Genomic DNA, 27,401 nt, shown 5'->3' on the forward strand with positions numbered 1-27,401 from the left:
TAGTATAGTGAGGGGAGAGTATGGATACCTATTTAAAACCTCTATACAATCCTGCCTATAACCTCTAAACCCTAGATGACGCTAAATAGCGTTATCAATAGTCGCACACAGAAATAAATACTTTCAGACTTTGATTGTGGTTCCAAAGTACAAAAAGTTATTATTCAATATAAATACAGATAGTTACACACTGTGATCTAAATACAATTAGTGCAAATAAATCATACAGACCCAAGGTACAGTCGTTACATTCGCCAGCGCACCGGTCCCAGTTACAGTCATCAATCCAGAAGCCTGCGGTCATCCAAGAAGAATGGATCCTAACTGGGGTTGGGACGAGGCTATATACCTTAGAGATCATGATAACAACAATGTAGACAGACAAATATAATTCCATTGGTTCTTGCTCGTGGGTGATCTTCTTATTGGGCAGTTCTAGGGGTATGTCTAATCTTCTCCAGATTGCATTGTCTTTCTTTAATTGATTTAAATTAACCACAGGCTCAGCATACAGAGTTTTATATTTCAACCAATAATTCACTATGGTCCATAACTCCCGATCGCATGATCCGATTCCCTTGCCGATATAACTGGAGATCTGCAAATATACAGCGGATCAGAATGGCGCCAAACATGGTCTGCTTATCATGTACTAAACCATAGATATCATATAACATTTATTTCACAACATTAATAACACTGAATAAATCTTGAATATTAACCTACAATACTGCAGAACCTTTTAATGTAATTGTGTGTATATTTATGACTATATGTAAGTATGCGTTGTATGTCTGTTTATATCTGAAATAGCAACTGTATGTATATATGCATGCATTGTGGGTACACATGCGATTGTCTATGTGCATGCATGTATTTATCATGAAGTAATATATATATATATATATATATATATATATAGATATTTATATATATATATATATACACATATATCTCTCTATGCATTACCTGGTTTTAATATTACTGGGCTACAACAATGACGGATAATGTGTTTACACATGTGATCGAAAAGAGGCTTGACGAGAGCACACAGGTAAGGCTAATTTGTTTAAGCCTCAGACTTAAATACAATGGTTTATTTAGCTTAAACCCATCAGATACCATGCCTACAATGGCTAACGATAGCTTAAATGCCTAACAATTGTTTTCAAATTCACTTTGTGTGAGTATATCAGTGTTTTTGTGTATTCTTCAATTTTCATAGGCATACTGTTCTGTGTGCAGAGCAAACGATCACCATATCTTTGTGTATTCTTAATTATTTGTTAGAGACAAATCTAAAAAAAACTGTCTTGTCATCACTGAATATTTAATGTAAGGATTATTTTAGTTGTAGCTAAAATGGCGTCTTGCAGATCTTGATTTTAAACAGATTCTGTCTCAGCCAATCATCTGGCTTCGACAAGAGTTACAGTGAGTAAGGGGTAAGACAGACTCCCGGCACTCAGACCCACTCCCCATGTGTGCCTCCCCAACCATTGACCTCACTGCACGTCACTGCTACCCAGAGCATCCTCTGGATGCTCAAGACATGGACATCACAGTCTTTACAGCTCCCCAGAGCAGCCTGCTGTTTTTTTGGGTGCTGGTGGCCCCACTCCCCTTGGAATGACGTCATGCTCTCGGGGGCTGTGGACCTCCAATAATGCCATAGGAGATTATATAATAGATTTAGCACTATAATGTACTACAAAAATAGGCAATGTAGTATATTAGACAGGAAGGAGAGCTGCATGTAATGTAGCTCTACAGACCCAACAAATACATGAACAGTCAGACTGAGAGCAGGTCAGATTGGTGATATAAAGGCCCCGTACACTGGTTAACCGACTAACAAGCTTGGGGGGGGGTGGTAGGGCAATGATTATTTTTACCTGGACAACTCCTCTAAATCATTTTCATAACATTACTAAATGAATGTAAAACAGGACAAGTGGCAATTGTAAAAATAAACATATTTTAGTTTGATCGTGCTTTTTCATTAAATCAATGTACCGCGTCTTGTAAACAATAATCAGATGCTTTTCTGTATTACAAATGCCACACCTCATTCTCCGTTCTGAGTTATCATTGCAGACTGAGAAATGTATTGTTTGTAAAGAAATACAGAATATCAAAGAGTCTGCTTACTTATACAGAGGGCTAATCGCTCACATTGCATTCAGGGACCAATCCTAAGAGCCAATCAGCAATTAGCTTTTATTTGACCAGTACAAGTTGCACAATGAAAGCAAACGCCTGATTTGCTGTTTGCTTTGGTTAAAATTTGCAGATAAATAAAAATGTAAGTGAATGTGTAACACCCCCACCTATTGTGACTAGGGGTGAGCGGGTTCGGATTTCTGAAATCCGAACCCCCCCGAGCCCCCCCGATCCGAGTCCGATCCGAGTCAGGCTCGACTTTTCCCGCCTGACTCGGATCTGAAATCGAGGCAAAACGTCATCATCCCGCCTTCCGAGTCTCGCGGGTTTTGGATCCTATATAAGGTACCCGCGTCGGCGCCATTTTCTCACTCGGCTGTGGACAGTGAAGAGGGAGGGTGGGAGTTAGGGCTGTGTAGTGTAGTGTAGTGTAGTGTAGTGATGCTGTTGTCCACTACTTCAAAGTCCATAGGGGCTGGCTGTGTTGTGCTGTGCTGCTGTTGTTAATAGGGGCTGTGTCCACTACTTCAAAGTCCATAGGGGCTGGCTGGACTGTGTTGTGCAGTCAGTTCTCCATAGGGGCTGTGTCCACTCCAAAGTCCTGTGCAGTGTCCCAGTCCTAAAGGGGTGCTGTAGTGTTGTCCAGGGGGTGCACTGTCCATCAGGGGTGCTCCCCCCAAGTGCTAAAAAAATAATATATTTTCTGTGTTTGTGAATTGTGTGCGCAGTAGCCGCACGTGCATCAACAAAGTAGTGCCAAGCGTGCGCCTGTGTCATAAGTAAAGGGCCGGCTGGCTTGACCGTTAAAGGGTGCTGTAACCCCCGAAAGTACACTCCAGTCCAAACCAAAAAAAAAATTATTTTCTGTGTTTGTGAATTGTGTGCGCAGTAGCCGCACGTGCATCAACAAAGTAGTGCCAAGCGTGCGCCTGTGTCATAAGTAAAGGGCCGGCTGGCTTGACCGTTAAAGGGTGCTGTAACCCCCAAAGTACACTCCAGTCCAAACCAAAAAAAAAATTATTTTCTGTGTTTGTGAATTGTGTGCGCAGTAGCCGCACGTGCATCAACAAAGTAGTGCCAAGCGTGCGCCTGTGTCATAAGTAAAGGGCCGGCTGGCTTGACCGTTAAAGGGTGCTGTAACCCCCGAAAGTACACTCCAGTCCAAACCAAAAAAAAAATTATTTTCTGTGTTTGTGAATTGTGTGCGCTGTAGCCGCTCGTGCATCAACAAAGTAGTGCCAAGCGTGCGCCTGTGTCATAAGTAAAGGGCCGGCTGGCTTGACCGTTAAAGGGTGCTGTAACCCCCAAAGTACACTCCAGTCCAAACCAAAAAAAAAATGATTTTCTGTGTTTGTGAATTGTGTGCGCAGTAGCCGCACGTGCATCAACAAAGTAGTGCCAAGCGTGCGCCTGTGTCATAAGTAAAGGGCCGACTGGCTTGACCGTTAAAGGGTGCTGTAACCCCCGAAAGTACACTCCAGTCCAAACCAAAAAAAAAATTATTTTCTGTGTTTGTGAATTGTGTGCGCAGTAGCCGCACGTGCATCAACAAAGTAGTGCCAAGCGTGCGCCTGTGTCATAAGTAAAGGGCCGGCTGGCTTGACCGTTAAGGGTGCTGTAACCCCCGAAAGTACACTCCAGTCCAAACCAAAAAAAAAATTATTTTCTGTGTTTAGCCGCACGTATATATCAAATTGATATAACATAAATGGAGGACCAAACTTTCTCCGATAAAAATAAAATAGAGAAAGATCAAGAACCACTTCCTCCTAGTGCTGAAGCTGCTGCCACTAGTCATGACATAGACAATAACATGCCATCAACGTCGTCTGCCAAGGCCGATGCCCAATGTCATAGTAGAGGGCACATACAATCCCAAATGGCAAAGTTCAGGAAAATGACCTTGAAAAAGACATTTAAATCAGCTGAAGAGAAACGTAAACTTGCCAATATGTCATTTACGACACGGAGTGGCAAGGAACGGCTAAGATCAATCCCTAGTATGTTCATGACTAGTGGTTCAGCTTCACATGACGATGGAAGCCCTCCTCCCACTAAAAAAATCAAAAGAGTTAAGCTGGCAAAAGCACAGCGAAGAACTGTGCTTTCTAAGAAGATATCACAAATCCCCAAGGAGAGTCCAAGTGTGGTGGTGGTTGCGATGCCTGACCTTCCCAGCACTGGACGGGAAGATGTGGCTCTTTCCACCATTTGCACGCCCCCTGCAAGTGCTGAAAGGAGCACCCACAGTCCACTTGCTGATATGCAAATTGAAGATGTCACTGTTGAAGTACAACAGGATGAGGATACTGGTGTAGCTGGCGCTGAGGAGGAAGTTGGCGAGGAGGATTCTGATGGTGATGTGGTTTGTTTAAATCAGGCTCCGGGGGAGACAGTTGTTGTCCGTGGGATGAAAAAGCCCATCACGGTCATGCCTGGGCAGAAGACCAAACATTCCACCTCTTTGGTCTGGCAATATTTCTATCCAAATCCGGACAACAACTGTCTTGCCATATGGACCATATGTAAAGGTGAAATAAGTAGGGGTAGGGACGTCAACCACCTAGGAACATCCTCCCTTATACGGCACCTGCAGCGCGTTCATAAAAAGTTACTGTCAAGTTCAGAAACTTTGGCTAAGACCGTAAGCAGTCCAGGGACACCTAAATCCCGTTGTCCTGTTGTATCCAAGCGCCTGCAAACCACACCGTCAACTCCCTCCTCGTCAATTTCCTCCTTAGTCAGGATCGGAAGTAGTCCTGCAGGCCATGTCACTGGCATGACTGACTCTCCTATCCGGGATTCCTCCGGAGGATCCTGCATTGCTACGCCTACTGCTGCCGCTGCTGCTGTTGCTGCTGCTGGGAGTCGTTCATCATCCCAGAGAGGAAGTAGGAACACCACTACTTTTACTAAACAATTGACCCTCCAACAGTCCTTAGCGAGGAGGATGAAGTACGACAGCAGTCATCCTGAAGCAAAACGTATAACTGAGGCCTTGACTGCTATGTTGGTGTTAGACGTGCATCCGGTATCCGCCATTAGTGCAGTGGGATTTAGACAATTGATGGAGGTAGTGTGTCCCCGGTTCCAAATCCCGTCTAGATTCCACTTCACTAGGCAGGCGATACCGAGACTGTACAGAAACGTCAGAAAAAGTGTCCTCAGTGTCCTGAAAAATGCCGTTGTACACAATGTCCACTTAACCACGGACATGTGGACAAGTGGAACAGGGCAGACTAAGGACTATATGACTGTGACAGCCCACTGGGTAGATGTATCACCTTACGCAGCAACAGCAGCAGCGTCACCAGTAGCAGCATCTCAGAAACGCCAGCTCGTTACAAGGCAGGCTACGCTGTGTATCACCGGTTTCAGTAAGAGGCACACCGCCGACAACCTCTTAGAGAAACTGAGGGAAATCATCGCCCAGTGGCTTACTCCACTTAGACTCTCCTGGGGATTTGTGATATCTGACAACGCCACCAATATTGTGCGGGCATTACATCTGGGCAAATTCCAGCACATCCCATGTTTTGCTCACACAATAAACTTGGTGGTGCAGAATTTTCTGAAAAGCGACAGGGGCGTGCAGGAGACGCTTTGGGTGGCCCGAAAAATTTCTGGCCACTTTCGCCATTCAGCGACTGCGTGCCGAAGACTGGAGCGCCAGCAAACACTCTTGAACCTGCCCCGCCATCACCTGAAGCAAGAGGTTGTGATGCGGTGGAACTCAACCCTCTATATGCTTCAGAGGATGGAGGAGCAGCAAAAGGCCATACAAACCTATACATCCACCTATGACATAGGCAAAGGAGGGGGTATGCACCTGACTCAAGCGCAGTGGAGAATGATTTCCGTGTTGAGCAAGGTTCTCCAGCCCTTCGAACTTGCCACACGTGAAGTCAGTTCAGACACTGCCAGCTTGAGTCAGGTCATTCCCCTCATCAGGCTTTTGCAGAAGCAGCTGGAGAAAGTGAAGGAGGAGCTAAGACGGAGTGATTCCGCTCGGTATGTTGGACTTGTGGATGAAGCCCTTCATTCACTTTGCCAGGATTCCAGGGTGGTCAATCTGTTGAAATCAGACCACTACATTTTGGCCACCGTGCTCGATCCTAGGTTTAAAGCCTATGTGTTGTCTCTCTTTCCGGCCGACACAAGCCTGCAGAGGTGCAAAGACCTGCTGGTGAACACACTGTCAGCTGAAGCGGAACGTGACACGTCAACGGCTCCTTCTTCATTTTCTCCCGCAACTGGGGCTGCCAGGAAAAAACTTAGGTATCCTAAGCAACCCGCTGGCGGTGATGCAGGGCAGGCAGGACCAAGTTTGGACATCTGGTCCGGACTGAAGGACCTGGCAACAATTTCTGACATGTCTACTGTCACTGCATATGATACTGTCACCATTGACAGAATGGTGGAGGATTACATCGGTGACAGCATCCAAGTAGGCATGTCAGACAGTCCATACCTGTACTGGCAGGAAAAAGAGGCAATTTGGAGGCCCCTGTACAAACTGGCTCTATTTTACCTGAGTTGCCCCCCCTCCAGTGTGTACTCCGAAAGAGTGTTTAGTGCAGCCGGGAACCTTGTCAGCGAAAGGCGTAGGAGGTTGCTTCCACAGAATGTGGAGAAGATGATGTTCATCAAAATGAATTATCAGCTCTTCCAGGGAGACCAGCCTCCAGAAGGTACAGAGGGACCTGTGGTGGTGGATTCAAGTGGGGACGAGTTAATACTTTGTGAGGATGAGGATGTACACACTGAAGAGGGTGAGGAATCGGTGGATGAGGAGGATGAGGATGACATCTTGCCTCCGTAGAGCCAGTTTGTGCAGGGACACATTAATTGCCAGCTTGTTTTGTGGGGGCCCAAACGAACCAATCATTTCAGCCACAGTTGTGTGGCAGACCCTGGCGCTGAAATGATTGATTTGTTAAAGTGTGCATGTCCTGTTTATACAACATAAGGGTGGGTGGGAGGGCCCAAGGACAATTCCATCTTGCACCTCTTTTTTTTCTTTGCATTATGTACAGTTTGGGGCCTAGTTTTTCTAACTGCCATCCTGTCTGCCACTGCAGTGTCACTCCTAGATGGGTCACGTGTTTGTGCCGCCCACTCGTGTCGCTTAGCATAGTCATCCGGCTACCTCGGTGCAACCTTTTGGACATAAAAACACTATTGTGAGGTGTGAGGTGTTCAGAATAGACTGGAAATGAGTGGAAATTAAGGTTATTGAGGTTAATAATAGCATAGGAGCAGAAAAACCTACAAATTCTGTGATTTTAGCTGTTTTTATGCTTTTTTTCAAAAAAATACAGATCCAAAACACAAAACCCAGAACCCAAAACACGGAAGGGTGGTTTTGGCAAAACCAATCCAGATCCAAAACACGAAGAAAGATCCAGATCCAAAACCAAAACACAAAACACGAAAAGTGGCCGGTGCACACCCCTAATTGTGACTGATACCTCTGTCGGCTGCTCTACAAGAATTGGCTAGGTAGGGTTGTCCCTTCTGACGTGATGGGTACACTTTCTAGTGGTTATTAGCACTAATCATCAGTCAATTAGTCAATCACGTGACTTTTATTAACACTTTTGTGAAAACATAGCACTGAGCGAAGGTCCAGATGCCTTAGGGCTCTATTTACTACAATCCGCATATTGAATGCGGATTGTAGTGTGATATTACCGAGTGAATTCGCATTGCGAATTCAGGTAATATCACAGGGATTTACTATAAATCCCTTGCAGGGACAGAGCTTGCGATAAAGCTCTGTCCCTGCGGATCCCATCCGCACTCTAGTCGCGGTATTTTCGGAAAAAATACCGCGACTAAGAGCCCGCGCATGCGCCGACCGACCACCGCTACTACCCCCCCACCGACGCTAAGCCCCACCCCCCGGCGCTAAGCCCTGCCCCCCGCGATCGCGGACCCCTGCGAACCCCCCTCCCCCCCGCGACCCCCCCTCCCTTCATTACACTTACCTGCATCCTCCTGGCCTCCGGTGGTCTTCTCCGGGCTTCCCGATCAGGTGATCTCCCATACTGCACTGGGGCCCGATCACCTGATGACCGGGCCCCAGTGCACTGTGGGAGACCAGCTGACCGGAGAGGAGCCATCACCGGAGGCCCGATCACCGGTCCCTGGATTCAGGTAAGTGAAAAAAAAAATGTTTAATTTTTTTTTTCTTTTTTTTACAGCAATCAGCTTGCGATCTATTTAGACCACATAGCTGATTACTGGTACCGGCTCCCGCCTCTGCTCTCCCCATTAGAGCAGAGTGGGAGCCCGGTAACCGGGGGAGACCCTGGATAACGCCACCTCCAGGTGGCGTTATTATCACAGGGCTTCCCCCGGTATTTTTTTACAATTTATTTTTAGTAACTTGCACACAGATCACATTTCCCATTACAATTATGGGAAATGCGATCTGCTTTACTAAAAATAAGTGATACTGGGGGTTGGAGTAGAATTTTACTAATTCTACTCCAATTGCCCTGTAGTAAATACAGGTGAAACTAAAATAATGTGAAAAGGGTGTGAAAACACCCTTTTTCACTTTATTTTAGTAAAAATAATGTTAATAAATAGAGCCCTTAGTAACTACATAACAGACCAATGAACACAAATTATTACTTTTACCGTATTTCACAAACATCAAATAACTACAACTTTATTATACAGGAACCACTCCACTCCCAGACTGTACGTCTGTAGATGTAAAGTAGTTAACACATGGCATACAAAACGACTTAGCACAACACATTAATTCCTAACTGTTTATCCTATCATCTATCTCAATACCTTTTGTCTAAATTAGCTAAAGTAGTTCGTACGTTGCCGGCCCGATATCTCTTTATTGGTGGTGCACGTGGGTCCCGAGGTACCTTTTACCCCTTGACATGTCCCGTCCCCTCCCCAAAGCTCTGCGATGCAATGTAGCGATACTCCTATGTCACTGTCTCTGAAGTTTGCAAAAAGTATGGTAGTGACAGCGACTTAAATCCCGGTTTTAGCTATTTTATATCGGTCCCGTGCAATACTTGTTAACTGTTGAACTGTCTTTGGGACTGACACGGCATAGCCGGTTCCCTGGTTTACTCTCCCTCTGCAAAGTAGTAGTCTTTTGAACAATGTGGAGTCAATCGCGGAAATCCAGTCCCACTCTAAATCATCCTTATTAAGGGGAGCTGACTTAAATTGGGTTAATAGGAGGCGGAGGAGGTATGCTATCTGCTAGCGCTCCCTAGCGATGGGGTAACATTAGCTGATCACTAGGGCTAGTCTCTTTCCTAAGTGTCCACAATGGTCTAGCTGTGCTGTTGAGGATAACAGGGAGACTGTTGGAGTTGTTATCTTACTAGGCGGTAGGTGGTGTGTTTCCTCCACTGGGCGGATTTAGGTTAATGCAAGTCTATAATGTGTTTCTCCTGTGATACCTCCGGATTGACAAGACTGTCACTCAGTCCCGAGATCTCCGCCCCCTTTCGTCCGGGCCGGCCCCTCACTACAGGACTCAGCCACAGACACCGTCTTGGATCTCCTCCCCTCCGGCCGCTCCGCCTCCTTGCTGCTCCGCCTCCCTCCGTCAGCCAAGACTGTGCTCCTCAGGCACTGCAGCTTCTTCCTGAAGACAGCCTCCTCTGGATCCACAATGGACCCCGCAGTCAGGTAAGTGCGCCTCTCTGTCCCTCCACACTGCGCTGCCAACCGCTCACAACAACAACCCAACTGTCACTAGGCATCTCCTTTTATACCCTCCGTCCGGGTCCCCCGTTCGCGGTGAGTATTACCCTTGCGGCGACTCCTCTCCTGCTGGTCCCGCGCACCTGCCAGTGGCTCCGACTCGCGGACAAGCGGCTCCCCTTTCTAGTCCCCCCTTGCCCAAAGCAGGCATTCACCACGATGGGGTGGTTCTTAGTCTCGGGGAGCATGAGGCAATTCCTTCACTGGGGAACGCGGCATAACCATATTCCTCCTTGGCCCAACATACATATGTAACACAACTTTAAATAAACATACTAAATTCTCTTACATTACTTATCTATGGATATTCTACTTTAACCATATTACCCCTGACCCCTCCCCACATTCAGGGTTGTCACAAATGACCCTCACTACTTTTATTTGTCCCCATGGACTCTAAAGTACTATAAAATGCAGGAGAACATTATTTACTAATGATGAACATGGTAGAGGTGACCAGCTTATTGGAGCTTATGCAGGTGCCATTTTGAGTGAGATTGGATCGCTTGCCATTGTCACTGGGGCCTGGAGTAAGATCTGTTCATACATTTTGCATGAAGCAGAGCATGGGAAATTCCTCACAGTTGTGTAACCTGCAGAGTCTGGCCTAATGCGATCGCAGCTGCAATTTTGCATGGAACGCAATATGCTAATGCCAGCATAAAGATGCCCACTGCTGCTTTCTCATATCTGTCCAATGTCACTGTACTGGCTAAACAACGGTACCACCAACGCACATCGGGCAGTTACGTAGCATTTACAACATGTCTGACCATCCGCAGAGACTGCACCTCTCCTCACACGCAGAGAGTTCTCATGCTGTGTATGACATGGCAGTGGCTAATTTATGCACACCCATGAAACGGTGTTCAGACGGACAGACACGCCTAAGTTTTATGACATCCCCCCATCACCACCCACAATCGCTGACAGCCAGTCACTCTCTTTGCGATGGATTGCCCTGTGCGCCCATAATCGCAATGAGATCGCTGCGCATGTGCAGTGCGGTTTATATGCTGGAGCAATGGCAAACAATCGTTCGATGTGCGTCCGTAATCGCCATTGCTTACACTGCTGAATAAGGCCCTCTGTTTGGAGTGGAGTGAGGGTGTGCGTTCATGATAAATATATTAATGGTTACCAAGCGAACTGTCGCACTACTTCTGTCAGCTACAGCTCTGTCCCTTTTTTGGAGCACAAAAAAAAGGGACATCCACAACTTTTTACCCTTGCTATGCTTAGTTTGTGTTCATGTTGAATTTATTTAGGTTGTGTAGACTTGTGGTTGTGTTATTTTGTGCATTGTTGACACCTCCATTGCTTTTAAAACAGTGGTTTTGTACTTGACACTGCAAATGTCGTATGTACAAAACCAACATTTATTAATAGTGTTAGAGACAAAAAAAAATTCCAAAAAAGCTATTAAGTAGAAATCACTCAACAGCTGTTTAGCATGTCATTCACAAACTACTTACTTATGGTATAATTTATTCATGAAGTGCCAACATATGACACAGAAGAACCTGGGCATGAGGGCGTGAAAGCAGATTGTGGTGGAGCAGAGAGGGTTTCAAGGATTTCAATTAAGTTAGACTCAAGTAGTCGGACACAGGATTATATAAATAAAATGTGGTGGCGCTTTCTGTAAAACTCTTACTGCTGCATTAGTTGTGGGTGTAGTCCCTATGGGGGGAAATGCAACAGTATTTTTGCGGTCGCAGCTCCCGTGTAAGGTAACGGGAGCTATTGAATTGTTTGTGCTGCTGGGCGTGATTGCCGCTGGTACCCATCGTTTATTGCGGATTTCTACTTGCTGCGTCCTGAGGTGCGAGCAGCAATCCACCCAAAGTAGGGCTTTTGGGCGCCTTAGCTGCCGTTTGGGCATCTTTACTCAAGCGCGCTCATGGGGGCTAATGCTGAATGCAAATTCCTGATTCTGTGAATGTGCAACCCCTTCTATGCCTCTGCCTGATTGACAGACAGAAGCATTTAAGGGGTGGTGCGGGGGTGGACGGTGTTTCCAGAAACAGAGGCGTGTCCGCCCTATTTCTTGGGAGTGGCAAGGCCAGGGGCTGCGTCCACGGACAAAGTTTCCTGGCTTCACAAGCCGGCCTGCTTGAGTAAGCTGAGGCCTACTCAGCTGGCCGGTGGTCCGACGCCTTCCACCATCTCAACTATGAATTCCTATTAATCTTTATACCCTAAAGTCGCTATTTAGCGTTGCAAGTCGCAGAAGAAATAATTGATTTCCAGGAGACTTTGAGTGTGGTTCCAAAACTCAAAATCTTATTATTATATAAAAAGCATTCAGTTACATGCCTTGATCTAAACACAATTTAGCGCAAAAGATTATACACATACAAGGTACAGTCGATACATACGCATGCGCTCTGGATCCAGATTTCCTGGCATCAAATGTGAAACCTCCGCCAACAGAAAGTGATGACTAACTACGAGATATAGAGCACTTGCATATATACCCTTACAGAGATAGGCAATACAATAGAACGAGTTGGCATAATCCCATTGGTTCTTCCTCCTGGTTCTTCTGTTACGATACAGTTCATAGGTCACTTTGTATTGTAATAGTTCAGCCCTCCAATGGCTCTTTGTGTGTGTTTTCCCACCGAAGAACAAGCCTAAACCGGCTAATAAACATTACAGAGTACATTTCAATGCCTTTCTCTCTATGATCCATAACTTGCAGACGTATGTTCTGATTTCCTTGCCGATGGAACCGGAAATCTGCAAATAAACAGTGGTTTAGAATGGCACCCAACATGGTCTGCTTATCATGTACTAAACCTTAGAGTACAAATATATGTATTTCACAATAGACTTGATAACGTATAAAACCTTTAATATTGACCTTAATGCTAGGGAACCTTTTGTGTAAGTATGCAATGTGTCAGTGTGGGGATATTAAGAAAAGACGCTAGTATGCGTTTTGCGTCTACGTGTTTGTGGAGTACAACATGGTATGTGCTTTGCTGGGTTGTTCATATTATATGTAGTAATAAATGTACATATTGTTTTTGTCAGGACTTTTAACAGTGTTCTATTGCGTGGGAAACGCACAACGCTAAATAACAACATAGCACCGTATTTTACTGATACTGTGTGTGGAACTCAAAATAGCGCTGTGTAGCCATTTGCAAAATGGGGTCGTGTAGCCATTCGCAATATGGCATCGTGCAGATTTTGATTTTACAATTTAGGTCTCAGCCAACCATCCAGCTTCGACACAACCAATGGTCGTGATGGTTAACCCAGCCTGTGACCTTGGTCGCAGTGCTGGGAGCGCAAATGCAGCAGGGGCTGTGATACACCTTCTGCTGCATTTGCACATTTGCAAGGATGGAATTGCAAAGCTGCTCGTGTGCAGCTTTGCAATTCCATCCCAAGCTGAATCACCCCCATAGTTTGCCCTTTACGTATTTGTGCGAGACATCCACGATAAGTAATGGACGCCTGCAGCACTCGTGCCCAGCGGCACAAACAGTTGAATAGCTCCCGTCACTTTAAACAGGAGCTGTGGCCGCAAAAAAAAACCGATTGAATTTCACTCCTATGACAATAGACAGACTGCAGGAAAACATAGTAAAACTGGCTGTACACCTTAAGATTATCTGTCCAATCATCCAACTAGTTGGCTGGGTATGCAGTCGGGAAGCCGGCGGACGTAATCCCGATGGCCGGCTTCCCGACTGCTTTATCCTGGCAAGGGTTAATTGACAGGCGTCTAAATCTAGACGCCTGTCATTTTACCGGCACCGGCAGACCGGCGCATTAAGTTTAGGGCTCCGGGGGGGACTTAGGGTTAGGCATCCTCCCAGGAGGTTAATGTTAGGCTAGGGAAAGGGACGGTTAGGGTTAGGCACCCCCGGGGGGATTTAGGGTTAGGCACCCCCCCGGCAGTTATTCATACCGATTCCGTTGACTGGGTAGAACAAAAACCAGATCATGTATGGGAGCAAATGACAATCGACTGTTTGTTCACAAATGCCAGAAAACAGACAAAGGCGAACGTTCAGACAGATTGGTAATAAATCAAACGGATTTAACCAACTGGTCTGAATGAACGTGTTTTTCCAGGGCTCACCTCTCTCAGCCAATGAATGCTCAGATACAGTTCTATAAAGGCAGAAGCCGCGTCTGAGTGTTTAAATCGGGAGATATCAACCATCTTGGTTGGTATCTGTTGCGTGGATTGGGATTTTTTTTTTGTTTGTTTTAAGAAGACTTTGGATGCCTACTTTGGACAAGGGGACCACTCCTGGTAATGTAGATGAGTATGTGTGTGTATGTATGAATGTATGTATGTAATAAACCTGTACTTTCACAGTGTGTGTGTTTTGTGTTTTTTTAACACATTTCTTTACAGGTAAACTACAGGTACCAGCGGGCCCATTAATGTCCTGCATGCTGGTACTTGTGGTTCTACAAGAACCAGCATGCGGGGGAGGCTTGCTGGGACCTGCAGTTTGACTATAAAGACAATGTTGATACTTCTATTTTTTACACAACACATACACTATCAGCCTAGACCAGGGGTGTCAGGGGTAGCCCCAGGCTATCAGCCTAGACCAGGGGTGCCCCGGAGAGGGGTCTCCAACTCCCCAGGAATCCCTGGCCTGAGCTGACTAGCGGTCAGGACTGATGCTGCGGCTGGGGGGCCCATTAAAAGAGCTCCCCTGGCTGTGGCATCAGCCCCCCGCTAGAAAGGGTCCGGTGCTGTTTCTGGGAATTACAGGGGGACCCTACGCATTTTTTTCCCCTGTAATTGCGGTAAGAATCACCCAGATGTGAATAAGGATGTCTTGTGTGGAGTTCCTTGCATGTATGCTTACTTGTTAGGGCGATGTATGGACATATAAAGGTATCTTTATTTTCAGAAACCTCGACCTGTGGTCCTTAACGGAATGTGGGGACTTACAAGTCTTGATAGGACAAGGTAAAAGAAAAGACCATCATACAGTACCATGAAAGACAGCGATTTATTATACATAAAAACATATATAAAAAATGCAGCAGTAAACCCATACCATCAGATGGTAATATTATGCAGATTCCTATTGCCCTGCAGAAGATGGACCCGGATCAGTAAGGGCAAATGGGTAGCATATAGAATGGATGGGATACTGCATACAATGGGTGTTTTATGTATAATAAATAGCTGTCTTTCATGGAGTAAAGATATACAGACTATTACCTCCGAGTACACTTTATTTCACCACTTTGATTCGACTCTGAAATTCCTGTGACGCTCATGTCTACAGGAAGTTCATATTAAGACCATTAACCGAGTCTATATATCCCAGGCTTGTAGACGCTTTATGGTATTGGAAGATTTGGGTAAGTGGCTTAAGTGTAAGTGCCCGCACTTTTTTCCATAACTTTTGGTTATGTTCCGAAAATTTGTAAGTTCTGGGGGAAAGTTGTAGAGTTTATTAATAATATTTTCCATCTTCATGTCAGGAGTGATCCCCTGGCACTCTTGTGTGCCCCAATACTGAATGGGTCTTGGGCTGAGATAAGAAAGCTATTGTTCCCCTCTTGACCATTATAGTAACTATAGCTAATAAGATTATACTATGTAACTGGACGTCCCCTACTCCCCCCTTTTTAGGTTCGGTTAAATCACTAATGCTAAATACCCTATGTTACGACAGACAGGCTATCTTTCCGGCTCTGGGGTCTGGAGTACTCCTTTTTTTACAAAAAATGGGGCACTTTTATTGAGTCTCTCGATTCCTCCACACGGTCGATACTGAAGGCCTTTGAAAACACCTCTTGGTATATTTATATAGAAATCTATCGTAGGCTCATATGTACTCCAATTTACACAGAATGATTTTCATCAAGAAGTTTCATGCCCAGAATGGCTGTTTTTGCCCCTTAGGCTTTGACACACTGCAATGTTGTCTATTACCTTTTCTTGTTCCCCTCCTTTGTCACTCCCTCTTTTTCTTTTTGAAGTCATTTATGTTAATTTAGTTAATTCCGATTACAATATTATATTGCCTATTGATGCTCCTGCTTGTCTTATTCTGTAGAGATTTTTTGATCATAGGATATTTATAAACAATTTATTATAAGTTTTATATTGTACAATTTAATAATGAACATTTATTGTTATGTACATATCAGATGTACAGTAATTATCTATATATAGTCTGGATACCATAACATAATATCCTTAGTATGTATGTAGGCAGTCGTGTAAATTCATCCCAGATGCCCGGAGGCTAGTTATAATTTGGTGCCCCCTCCTTTATCCTTTCCTTCGTCACAGATAAGATAGTGACCTGTATAGTGCAATTAGTATGAGGCTCAGAGTTCTCCTGATGTGGAGTGGGGAACCTTTCTGATACCCCAGATAGAGTGGAAAACCACCTCATGTGGGGGCTTTGAGGACTGAGGGCCGGATTCAGAGCCGGACGCTCTGACCAGAGCGCTCGCTCTGAATCAGAGCCGGCCTAGCTTAAAATGGAGCCGCCTCCTGGCCGCTCGCATAGCTGTGGGTGACCAACCACAGCATATGCGAGCGGCCAAAAAGATGGTCGCGATGGTCAAGACCATCGCGACCATCGGGCTTGTGACTAGACCCTGCGGTAGGGTCTTGCTGCCGCAAGCCCAGGAGTGATTTTGGCTCTATCAGAGCCAAAAACACTCCCACTGACATCACTAGTGATGTCAGTGGGGCCGGCCCCAGACGGTAGGCGTTCCCATGGGAACGCCTCCGTCTGGGCAGCCACGCCCACCAAAGGGGGCGTGCTGTCACTCACCATCGACAGCACGCTCCCTTTGGTGCGAGACCCCGAGCGACGGCTTCCCCGTCGCTCGCCGGGTCTCGCGCATGCGCACGACGGAGGCGCCTCCGTCATGCGCATGCGCATTTGGGTAACATCAACCCGCTTGTGAGCGTACAGCGCTCGCGAGCGGGTCTGAATGAGACCCTGAGTTTGAGTCAAGATACAGTACTGTAAGACTGCTACTGTGGTGGAACTACAAATCACAAAATGCCCAGTCTACTGCTGACTGCTTCACATCATGGGAAGTTGCTAAACCAAAGATCTGCCCCCAGATTCAGTCGATGGTGCTCCAGCCCCCCGCCCCCCATGACCTCTTACCTGCAGCTCCATATGGTGCATCCTTGTTGACATACAACTCCTGGAAGATCTGCAGCCACATTTATGCTTGGGACTGCCACACAGGTCCGTGGCTAGAGCTGCCACAAGGAACGAGTGGAACGAGGAGTTGTGGGTGAGGGGGGGTGCCACAGTCACACTGGCATGAGAAGCTATTGAGCAGCAGCGACATCAATGAATGGGGACAGGATATAGACATAAGCGGCATATGATGGTCTGATCCAGAGCCCTCCACTGGTATATAGTTATGGTAGCTTCTCAGGTGCTGGGAAGAGGTGCCATGTATTGGGAGGCCATGAAGGTACACTCTGGGTACATATTTACAGCCCCAAGTGAGGTGAATATATTGTGTACAATGGAGGAGGTGCCCCTTCAGTGCTGGCGTCCGGTGGCAGGAGCCTCCATTGTCTCCCATAGTTCTGCCTCTGGCAATCAGGGAGATTGCTGGTCTCTTCAGGGAGTCAGGGAGATTGATACTATTTGAGGGAGTCTCCATGACAATCAGGGAGAGTTGGCAATTATGGTTTTAGGAGAGTAATTGAAGCCAGGCGGCTTGATGAAGCTTCTCCTTATGCAGGACAGTAGTAGTATGGATTAGAGGCAGAATGCGGAGCAGGCTGGTAAACTGCCTTGTGGCCTGGATTACTTGAACAGTCTACTAGTGGAGAATAGATAGAAACATAGGGCCTGATTCAGACCCACTCGCGAGCGGCTGTCCGCTCGCAAGTGGGTCGATGTTATGGACTGAGCATGCGCACGACGGAGGGAGCTCCGTCGTGCGCATGCGCCAGACGCGACGAGCGAAGGAAAGTCCTTCGCTCGTTGTGTCCGATCAAAGGGGAACGCCTCCCGTCAGAAGCCGGCCCACTGACATCACTAGTGATGTCAGTGGGAGTGATTTTGGCTCTGATAGAGCCAAAATCACTCCGGAGCTTGCGGTTGAAAACCTCAACCGCAGGCTCCGGCTCGCAAATTCGATGGTCGCGATGGTCTCGACCATCGCGACCATCACAATGCACGCTCGTATAGCCTGTGGGTGGTGACCCACAGCTATACGAGCGTCCAGGAGGACGCTCCATGAAAATGGATCCCGGCCCTCATTCAGAGCGTGCGCTCTGCTCAGAGCGTACGGCTCTGAATGAGGGCCATAATTCAGATTGCAGGGACTGAATTAGACTAATGAGTGTAGCAGGCACAGGAACAACCGGTGGGCAGGTTGGTAAGTCTTAGCAAGTATAGTATGTAGCTAAAGCTGGTGGGAGATATAGTTGGATCTTGGACACAGCCTGGAATAGTTGGTACAATCTGACTGAGTTTTTGACAGCAATAGCTGCATATGGTGCACTGTGTTAACTGGTGGTGCAGTGTTGCTGGGAGTAATGCCCAAACTGAGTTTACTTAATTTGCCACACAGCCAGGATTAAATATTGGAGTTAGCAGTATATGGAGTACAGTCTGGAATTGATATTGATGTAAGCTGTATATAGTACACAGGATAGAATTGATGTTGATACTTGCTGTATGTAGTGCACAGCCTGGAATTACTACTGGAACTTGCTGAATATCGTGCACAGCTTGGAATGGATGCTGGAACTTACTGTCTATAGATTTACACTGACTGCGGCTGCTATTTTAAATTTTCACCTGCAACCCGCCAAGAAGCAGCGACTTACAAAAAATGCTGTTTCGTAAATAAAGCCCTTTGGCCCTCATTCAGAGCCGCTCGCTATTTGCGGTCGTTCGTTCAAAAACAAGGGGTGGCTATTCAAATGATCCGTTCGCAAATTGCAGTCTGTTCACACCTCTAAGTCTGAACGAGCGAGCAAAACATACGCTCGTTTATTTGATAAAAACGCCCCCTGGCCGCTCGCACCATACGTCATGTCCGCTATTTATTAGATCAATCGAGTACATCGTACAGCGTATGAACTGCTCGCTATTCTTGTGGTTGGTTTTTTCAACCGCTATTTTGCGAGCAGTTCTGAGTTTAAAAAAACCAAGTGACGTGGTCAATGATGCTGCTGGATTAATTATGCACACCCTTAAAACGCCCGTTTTGACCTTTAAGCACGCCTGCGTTCGAATTCCACTCCCCCGTTTTCAAGCACCTTCCCCTGTTACCACCCACATACGCCTCATTCTGTCACTCAACATAGCAGGCACTCGCTATATAGCGTACAAACGATTTTCGGCCGCACTGACTGGTTCGCGCATGCGTACTAAAAACCGTATGCATGCGCAGATGTGCGAACATCGCTCGTAACGAGCGTACTGCCGCTAACGAGCGGCTCTGAATGAGGGCCTTTGTGTGAGTTGTGCGTAGACTAGATGACCTTGATAGATAGTGCTGAAGAAGTTAGGTATTGCCCTGAATGTGGACTAGGCTGTATGATTGATTGTTTTTCTTGTTCATTTATGCTGACAACAGTAAAGCATCATTCTTTTTGTTTGATTTTAACCCAGACAAGCTGGGCGGTGACCCAAATACTGCACCACTGACCACTCTGGTGAGCAAAATACTCCAGAACATCGCATCAGTTACAGTACATCACTTAGGGGTCTATTTACTAAGGGAGATAAAGTGAACGGAGATAAAGTACCAGCCAATCAGCTCCTAACTGCCATGTCACAGGCCTTTGTCCTAACAAAGCTTAGTAAATAGACCCCTTAGACACTTAATGGTGTAATTTCATCCCAGACACCCGAAGGCAAGTTAAAATTTGGTGGCCCCCCCCCCGTCACAGCCACTGACACTGTAATGTAGTAATTTGCATGCAGACAGGCTATAGACAGACAAAGGCAGCAGCTGATGGTCTGACACGGCGCTTTCCACTAGTGTATGGTGGCTTCTCAGGTGCCGGGAACGGGTGCCATGTATTGGGCGGCTGTGACGGTACAGTCCAGTTACATAGTTACAGCCCTAAGTGGGGTGAATATGCTGTGGACAATGGAGGAGGTGCTCCCTTCAGAGCTGGAGCCCGGCGGCAGGCGCCTCCATTGTCTCCCATAGTTCTGCCCCTGTATGTAGGTATTCAGGCTTAACCTAGTCCATGTAAAAAGTTAAAATCATCATACATCATATACAGATTTTTTTTAAAAAATCACAAAGCTGAACTACTTTGCGTTACAAAATAAATAAAACCAAGTCCTTTCAATATTTTGCTGACCACTTAGTATCAATAGCAGAGTCCATCTTATGTGGGCTTAATTTATACACATAAATATTAAGTAAAGAGTTAAGTATTAATATAAAACACACCTTACTAAGGGGAAGATGTACTCAACCTTGGGAGAGTGATAAAGTACGAACCAATCAGCTCCTTTCATTTTTCATACACAGCCTGTAAACTGACAGGTAGGAGTTGATCGGTTGGTACTTTATCTCTCTCCACTTTATCTCTCTCCAAGGCTTAGTAACTCTCCCCCTAAATCAGATATAGGGAGCAAGATGCACTAAATGGAAATGCCACAAAAACCCAGTTTCTGGGGTTTTACCGCATTTTCCATATGCACTAATGTGTGGCGGCCGAGGTTCCAATACTGAGGGTAATGCCAGCTTTTGCTGGCGTTACCCTATAGAAGCCAATGGGCTTCTACCGGATCGCACTGTATGAGGGATCCTTTCGGATCACTCCCAGCATGCCCCGCGGCCACGGCATCACTCTGCGCATGCGCAGATGGACATCAGGGTCATAAACCCGGAAGTCCACGGGGCTGCGCAGATCGCAAAGGACAGCTCTTATCGGAAGAGCTGTCCTTTGCTGTACTGATCACATATGTTAGTGCATATGCGGTCAGTACAAATGCGATGTGTGGAGGTAAGTAGCGCACTATGGGCCTGATTCAGACCCAGACGCTAAGAAGCGTTCACTCGTAGCTGCCGATGGTTCGCATTGTGCGCATGTGTATGCATAGAAGTGCACGTGCGCAAACCACTGCGAAAGATCGGGAAGCGTTCGCTCGTTCAACTTAGACAGCCCTGCGCATCTGGGAATGCGGCCACTTGCGTTGACACTAGAAATAAATGAACAGCGCTGTGGATATGAAATACTGAAAACCACGAATGTGGCCGTATAAAGATAAAATACACAATTTATTACACATATTATAAACATACATAAATCATTTGAAAATAAAAAAACAGATGCATCTGTGACACAATAACTAAAATCATATCAATGTAACATAATAAAAAAAGTATCAACAGTTGCAATGAGTGTATTGATACACTCACTAAAGGTGCCTACACACTTACCAATCTGCACACGATCCGACGATGTGTCCGATTTCCCTTGAAAGTCCTCCCCGGCAGCTCTGCACACGATTTGGTCCATCTTCAAACGATCCATCGTGCATCCGGGACTTTTTTCCAGTGCATTGTGTCCCAGATTGCCAGATCTGCCCTACAGCACAGCAGATCTGACGATGCGATGTGCGGCCAGCGGGGATGCGCATCGCATCGTGATCGTGAGTGGGGACTCACGATTTGGGCATATTTTACTCGATCTGTTGTTCCGATGCATCGGAATCTGGCAGATCGGGCAAAATATCGGTATGTGTGTAGGCACCTTCAGAGTGAAGCTAGAAGAACATGTATAATCTTTTATACACCATGCACAAATAGAACATTCATAAGGTGGTTGGATGCATAAATGAAAGTACATAGGTAGCTCAGTGAAAGGGGATGTAGTGATGATGCGGCTGCCGGTCTCAATGCCGACATCTGAATCCCGGCAAGGGAAGCTCCGCCTTCCAGCTCCTGCAGTGGGTAATGGGAGAGATGTCATGACGTCTCTCCCATAATGCAGAGTGTGCCAACCCGGGAGGACTGACGTGCGGACGGTGGCGGGAGCAGTGGCCGGAGCGTGGATCAGGTAAGTGTATTTTTTTTCTTTATTTACTTGTGTGTATTTTTTTGGGGGGGCACTACTGGGGGCACCACTGGGGTGGACCTCTGCTGGTGGCACTACTGGGGGGGACTACTACTGGTGGCACTGCTTTGGGGGGTTGTACTACTACTTGGGGCACTACAGGGTGTCGAAGCTGAATAATTGGCTGAGACATGTTCAGTTTAAAATTGAATCGCAGCGACACCATCTTGCGACTGGCCGCAAGACGCCATTTTGCAAAATGGCTGCCTAAGCGACATTTTAGATAAACTCACATTTTAGTACATGTGGCGATAATACAATTAGCATCATGCGAATGCATCTGTGACCATTATCATATGTTACGGTGATTCACTAAAAGCCTATTTCATTACTTTACGTATTATAAAGGATATATTCCAGAAATGGCTTTAAAGTATTGATAAGCAAGTGGCCAGGTGACAACTGGCTTGTGTAGATAAGTTTCCTGCATAGTGTTTGCTCACTACGGGTGGTCTGGCTAGAATAAATAAGCAAGCTCCCTGCAATGACATGATTTCAAAGGCTGGAGTGTCACTTAGGTTTGTCTCTTGTAGTTGGGATATTTAGCATTTTCACACAAGAGACCAACAGAGGTATTTTCCTTTTGAACACAGGAAAGGTGTGGAGGGGGGGCTGCTGACAGGACATGTAGAACTATCTAACCCAGCATGCCACACTGCTAAAATGTTCACTCAGTTAGAGACAAATGCATTAATCTTCATACACACATTAAATATGTCTTTATACCAAACCCTGATTACACACACATTTCATATTCACACATAAGGTTCAATAAGCTTTAAAGTGTATGATTCAAGAAGGTTCAGTTAGTTTAAATGCTAAGAAATAAAGATATTTGTTAACTAAGGAATTATACAAGATAAACACGTCATTCTTGGAGTTGTTCTGATGCGTACTCTTTCCACAGTTTCCCGGTGCTATTGGTGAGGAGATCGCATCATGCATTCTCGAGTTATGGACCGCAGAACCTACAAGCAACCAAAATGTATATTTTAGATTCAACTGTTAGGATGCTGACGAAGGCGTGAGGAGGAAGACCCCTAGCTGTTAAAACCAGCCTGTTAGATGCACTGTAACAGATGCTTCACCTCTGAGAACCAATGACATCAGCAACAGACATACCTTTTGTCTTGTTTATACTGGGGGGGTATAAGTATGGGTGCACGGACACTATTTGGGAGTCTTCGTGCTGAATGCTGAATGACGAGGGGTCTCTTGCTGAAGCCTATCTCTGGGTCCAGAAGCGCCTGCGTATGTATACTGTACTTGTGGTCTGTATGATTTACTTTTGCGCCTAAATTGTGTCTTGATCAATTGCGTGTAACTGTCTGAACTTTTACCTGAATATCACTTGTGCTTTGGAACCACAGGTTCTACGTCTAAGTCTTTATTTATGGTGTGACTGCGTACGCAAATTAGCGTAATCCTTAGAGGTTTATAGGAAGGATTTTATAAGGTACAGGCAGGGGTACATAGAGGTTCTGATACAATATTGTTAGTTGGGGGCTCTTAGTGAAGTCACTTACCTGCTCACACGGTACATACAGTCATTGATATTTCAGCAAAGGGTGGAGTGGCCACATGCAGGGTTTGCCTGCAACCGCTTTGTGCTGAAAGATCGCTATCCATCTCCGTGTGAATTAAGGAAGCTGACTAGTATCCAGGGACAAGAGAGGAAAAAGTTTGTTTTCCTCTGTTGATAGAACCTTGCGTTTAGAGGGGTGCCGCAGTATTGCGTACGCGAATAAAATGCATTTTTGCATTCGCAGTTTAAAAGCCATTATACGGTTGTGGGGTGGTCGCATTATTGTGTATGTGGCTGGTCGCACAATAGCGTATACGTACTTCCGGTTGTGCTGTCACATGTTTGAACAAAGCCATTGAGGTTTACATTTTATTCTATTACCAATATCTGGGTAACGTGTATTTTTCTGTGCAGAGAAAAAGTGTGTAACAGTGAGTGTTTTGTTGGTAGGGATAACTTGTTCCCTACAGTTAAGGGTATCGTATGATCCTTAAGGGCTAGGTGCAAGGGTTAGCCTAGCCGCTCGGTAAGCAGCTTACCGTTCAGTACACAGAGCAGGTGTATGGTTTGTTATTTTTGTTAGGGACCGGCTCTCAGTGTGACTGCAGTGTTCAATAATATTTGAGCATTGTAGTAGAGCCGCACTAGGTGTGATTGTGAGCTGAGAGATAATAGGTGAGCAGGGAGCATCTAGAATTTCTTCCATAGGTGGGCGGGGGCATCTAGAAATTTCGTCCGTAGGTGAGCGGGTGCATCTAGAAATTTCGTCCGTAGGTAAGAGTATCTAGATTGTCTTTCACCAGTTTAAATCTTTATTGAAAAGCGTAGGACTTTGTCTCAGAATGGGAGCCACGCAAACAGTAGAGATGTTAGGCAATGATATGCTGCTAATGGAGGCTCCGATTGGATCAGCCCGTCGTATTATGCATACTAAGTACGGTACTTATGCAATAAGGTATTGTGATTTATGGTTTAATATGACGAGGAAGAGTGTTAGACCGTTTCCCAGAATTGGTAGTTTTGATAAAAATGTGTTAGACAATGTCCAGGATCACATCAGTATGGTGCGATCCAGAGAGAAAAAGATTAAGTATTTTGAATGTTTAAAACTATAGCAGCATGAAGGGATGCTTGGCTTAAAAATGTGCAAACGACGCAAACTAGCGTTGCGAGCGCATTGCCAGAAAATTCATCCGCGACGCTGAGTTGCAATACGGGCGAGCCGCAAATTGGCGCACACGTGTGGCAAGGTAGCGTCGTGGAGAGTATTGCCAGCAGTTCACGCGCACCTCCCCCGCCCTATGTGGATGGAGGTGTAAGTACAGTAACAACAAAAAAACATAAAAATGTAACAAGCAACTTGTACCCTCTCTTAAACAATTATAAAGAAAATGTTCATGATACGGATGATGATGAGCCTATTGTAATGTCTGCCATTTCCCATGCTGTGCAAATGATAGATGCTGCATCACCACAATCACGGGTGTTGCCGCCATCTCCATCGGTAACAGCAAGGGAAGTGTTAACACACTCTGCACCCATAGAGGAAGTTGTTAATACCATACGTAGCAGCAGCAGATTAAACCCCCAGCCAGGTAACCAGGTCAGAGGTAGCAACGCTGCCGGTCTGCATCCCATTCGGACAATAACTGTTCCGAATGGAAATGCGGATGCAAACGGTGTAGTGCCCACGAGGGAAGTAGTAATGCATTGTCCATGGACAAGAGCAGAACTAAATTCCATCATAAATGATTTCCCCAATCCCAAAAGGGAACAAGCCAAATGTCAAAGATTTTTGAGAAATTTGGGTAGTTCTCATGAGCCCACTAATAAAGATTGGCGTGTGGTGTTAAGGGCCTGTCTACCACGCAATACCGATGTGACAAAATTTATCACGGACTGTGTATTGGATGGCGACGTTCCCTTAACAGACCAAGTAAACCAAGGTAACATTTCCCGCATTGTAACTCAATTGGGTGTATATTTTCCAGTAGTAGTTAACTGGAACAAAATCTTCACAATCAAACAGAAAGAGAGTGAGACTGCAGAAGATTACTGTGATCGGGCTCTGCAGGCTATCACCCAGTACACTGGGATAGAAGATATTAAAGATAGCACTCACCACAGGGGAATGATAGTCACGGTACTCATGGATGGTCTGAAAGACGATTTAAAGATTCGGGTTCAGACCTCACAACCTGGCTGGAGGGGACTTACAATAGGTAACCTCATAGAGTCTCCCATAGAACATGATAAAAACATCTCCAAAAAGAGAGAAGCCCAGAGCGAGAAACTAATGGCTGTCAGTATACAAGCTCTGGAAGGAATGACAATAACATCACAGCCAACCGACACACCGGCATCCACACACACACCTGCACCTGAACAGTTACACGTCCTCACCAATCCTACACCACAGCAAACACATCCTTACCCCACATATCATACACAACCACAGGTCCCATACTCATATCCCCCACAATATCCTTACCCTCCCTATCCTTACCCATACCCACCACCTTTCCCTCTTGCTCAAATCCCACAACAATCTTTTCATCCACCCCATTCAAAATTATGTTTTAACTGTCACCAAGTGGGACACATAAGTAAGTACTGCAAAGTGAAGAACACCACACAGGAACACGAGTTTCCCATGGGTTCATAGGTAACCCCAGTATCTTCTCCCAGGCCTTATATGACTGTTTACAATCTTTTCAACCTGCCAATGTATCTGTTCTAATGTAAAATGTGGACGATTTATTGTTGTATTTTAGGTCATGTTTAAATGATATTAAACTGTTGTGCTTTATCTCCCACTCACAGGACACAAGGTTGCTAAGGATAAACGGCAGCCATGCCAGGCTAAGGTCAACTACTCGGAATATTATCCAACCCAGTGGCACAGGCATTACTTAGAACAGTAGCTATTAATAACAAGATTTAATTGCAGGAACCTGTATGCAGATACTATATCCCTAGAATTATTAAAACTGATAGGGGGACTTATTTTACAGGTGACGTTTCCGAGAACATGTGTAAGATGATGGGTAAAAACACTGAGATTATCCCAAACTGTCTTTTCCTTTATTTGTCCCCCCTTTGAGATACTGTTCAAACAGGCAGCCTCATGTGAAAATATGATAATGAGGTTACTGTGCAGGGTCTCACGAAGATGAATGAGAATAACTGAAATTGAAAGTGTTATTAACTAACATGTCTAATGCAAACTGTCATGATGTCAAAATCTGGAAGAATTTGTTATGATCCAAATTTTTTTTTAGCTCAGGTCGTTTGACTGATCGGTGGAAAGGTCCGTATCTGACGATACAGCATCCTCAAAGGGTGGCCGGGGAAGATACGTGGGTCCATTCCACTCACTATAGGGAGGTTAACCAACCGGTGGAGATACAAGGCAGAGACAAGGCCGATAACATGGACCTGTTGATTGCGAGCTCGTGCCGGAAGAATTAAAAAGGTGACGGTGAGATATCTGAGCTAAAGAAATGTGTAGATCAGTGCTTCCAGCAATGGAGTGGTCTGCTGTGGTCATCCTAGTTCTTTTTCTTTCCAGAGTTTTTGTCATGATGATCTGTTTGGGGATACTCAGTGTCTGTGATGGGGGACCGATAAAGGAGATGTGAACTGATGGCGGAGCTGGTGGAGTGGAGTCAGGAGGAGTGCAATGCCAATCAGAGGAGTTTCTGACCAATTCTAGTATTGTAATTGTTATGTTATTTGGGAAGAATACTTCCAGACGTTATGACCCTCACACATGTTGAAATGTTGGGAATACATAAAAAACACACCGTCACCATATCTTCACACACAATATGAACACAGAGGCAAGAGAAATATGATACCTGGTGATGTGCATAAAGC

This window comes from Taudactylus pleione, unplaced genomic scaffold (genome assembly GCF_031769625.1).
Source record: "Taudactylus pleione unplaced genomic scaffold, aTauple2 ptg000324l, whole genome shotgun sequence".
NCBI classification, from domain to species: domain Eukaryota; kingdom Metazoa; phylum Chordata; class Amphibia; order Anura; family Myobatrachidae; genus Taudactylus; species Taudactylus pleione.